The following is a 2,714-nucleotide window of genomic DNA, read 5'->3' on the forward strand; positions in this document are numbered from 1 at the left end:
TTGAACAGTTACTTTATTACGTAGATTTTTTATATATTTGAGCTTGCGATTGTGTAATCAAAAATAAACATTTGAAGCATGATACGAAATATTTGAACGATTTTTTTTCGGAAAATCAATAAATGAAAATGGAGTTTTTTTTTTGGATTTTAGCAAACTTCCCAAATGACGGAAAGATCATATGAAGCGATTATTTTTTCTTTTATAAACCTGTTCAGGATTTGCATTATTATGAGAAAATCCTAGGCCAATTAGGCTAGCATGTACGGAAGTATTTTTTAAAAATTTATAAAAGTAATGAAAAGCTGATATTTTCAAAATTCCAGAATGACGGAAAAATCATATGAAATGCTTTTTTTTTCTTTTTTAAACCTATTTAGAATTGTCAAAACTACCAGAAAATACTAAACAAAATAGCTTAGCTTGACCGGAAATATTTTTAAAAAATTGATAAAAATAATGAAAAGCTGATATTTTCAAAATTCCAGAATGACGGAAAAATCATATGAAGCGATTCTTTTTTCTTTTATAAACCTCTTTAGAATTGTCAAAACTACCAGAAAATACTAAACAAAGTAGGTTAGCTTAACCGGAAGTAATTTTTACAAATTGATAAAAATAATAAAAAGATGATTTTTTCAAAATTCCAAAATGACTGAAAAATCATATGAAGCGATTCGTTTTTCTTTCATAAAATAGTTTAGAATTGGAATAATGATCAGAAAATACTAAACAAAGTAGGTTAGCTTGACCGGAAGTATTTTTAAAAAATTGATTAAAAAAACTGATTTTTAAAAAATTCCAGAATGACGGAAAAATCATATGAAGCGATTCTTTTTTCTTTTATAAAGTAGTTCAGAATTAGCATTATTATGAGAAAATCCTAGGCGAATAAGGCTAGCATGTACGAAAGTATTATTTAAAAATTTATAAAAGTAATGAAAAGCTGATTTTTTAAAAATTCCAGAATGACGGAAAAATCATATGAAGCGATTCTTTTTTCTTTTATAAACCTGTTCAGAATTGTCAAAACTATTAGAAAATACTGAACAAAATAGGTTAGTCCTAGGAAAGACTAGTTAGGAAAGAATTCTTAAAATAGGAAGTTGAACAGAAAATCTGGAAGATCTGAAATCTGGAAAAAGGAACTCTCAAAAATTCAAATTTTGATTTTAGGAATATATGGCTGTGTAGTCTTCATAGACAATCAAAATAAATTATTTTAATTTTCAACCATCTTTATGCACGGGCTTCTGTCCTTCCTCATTGAATTTTTCGCGCTCCATTGACAATCGCCTGCCGGACAACGCGTGGGAAAGTCGTGTACTGCACACGGACAAATACATTTAGTTTTACAACTGAAATCGAGCCGCGACGCGACACGCAACGCGCCGTAAATCTACCCCAGATAAAGCCGAGCGAAATGACCTAGTTCGGCAAACTCTTCCATTTCAATTTATGAGGAAAGCCAGAAACCCGTTTTTATGTAAAAGTTCATACTGTGCAGTTAATTTAAACAAATCAAAATTTGGAAAATGATTTTTGGCTTTGTGCAAACTGTAGCGTTTTAGGCGTTAAAAATCTGCCAATGAATAAAAAATTTCTTATAAAATTTTTAAAAAAACAGTTATTTGCCCATTCCGTTTTTCAACATTTATCAATTACGGTTCCAGTGATCAAATGCTTACACGGAAGTCACTGATGACGTTGACTCCATGTTTGGTTGCGATGTGAAAAAGGTCGTTTTTTGCCCAAATCGAGAAAGGTCACACACACACATAGACATACACAAAACCTTATATAATTTGTAAGATATTTTGTTTGATTCGAGAAAAAAAAGAGAACAGGTATTCCTGCGGCGTCGTTTTTCTAAACGGCAGGAAAAATTGAGAGAAAGAAAGAGAAAGAAAAAAGATGGAAAAAAACAGTTTAAATATAATTATTAGGTTTAATTATTAGGGGTGCACCATATTGTCGTAGGGGCCCTTCTCCAAAGTTTTAAGTTTATCGATAGAGCGTGAATACATAAAGAGAGAAATTTGACCTGCAAAAAAAATATATGGTTGGTTCCCATGCCATAAAAAATCCATGCAACAAATGAAAACAACACCTGCCAAGTGTCCTCCGCCAGTCTAACCAAGTTTTTCCCTCCAAATGTTCCGTGACATTGTTGTTTAAGGCTTTGTACTTTCCGCAGCCGTCTTATTCTTCCCGAAGTGTTCTCCCTAGATAATCGGGTTTTTTTGTTGAATCGGCTGGGGGTAATGATCGGAGAAGATATATATGAAATAAATGAATAAAAAAGGAACACCTTTTGGAGAGGCAATGAAAAAGCAAGCTATGCAAAGTATTGATCCGTTGTTATGAATGGGCTTGCTTAGGCTTAGGTTTTTTTTAGGTTTAGGCTTAGGCTTAGGCTTAGGCTTAAGCTTAGGCTTAGGCTTAGGCTTAGGCTTAGGCTCAGGTTTAGGCTTAGGCTTAGGCTTAGGCTAAATCTAGGCTTTGGCTTAGGCTCAGGCTTGTGCTTAGGCTTAGACTTAGGCTTAAGCGTAGGCTTAGGCTTAGGTTAGGCTTAAGCTTAGACTTAGACTTAGACTTAGGCTTAGGCTTAGGCTTAGGCTTAGGTTTAGGCTTAAGCATATACCTAGGCTTAGCCTTAGGCTTAGTCTTAGGCTTAGGCATATGTTTAGGCTTATGCTTTGGCTTAGGCTTAG

The 2,714-nt window shown here is 33.3% G+C and overlaps 2 non-coding genes across 2 annotated transcripts; one reads left to right on the forward strand and one right to left on the reverse strand.

Moving 5' to 3' along the window:
* Positions 1-2,564: 2,564 nt before the first annotated feature.
* Positions 2,565-2,714, reverse strand: F54A5.5. Its single transcript, NR_049937.1, has one exon. It is a non-coding gene; the product is annotated as an Unclassified non-coding RNA F54A5.5 (non-coding RNA).
* F54A5.4 lies at positions 2,565-2,714 on the forward strand. Its single transcript, NR_049936.1, has one exon. It is a non-coding gene; the product is annotated as an Unclassified non-coding RNA F54A5.4 (non-coding RNA).

This window comes from Caenorhabditis elegans, chromosome I (assembly GCF_000002985.6).
Source record: "Caenorhabditis elegans chromosome I".
In the NCBI taxonomy this organism is placed as follows: Eukaryota; Metazoa; Nematoda; class Chromadorea; order Rhabditida; family Rhabditidae; genus Caenorhabditis; species Caenorhabditis elegans.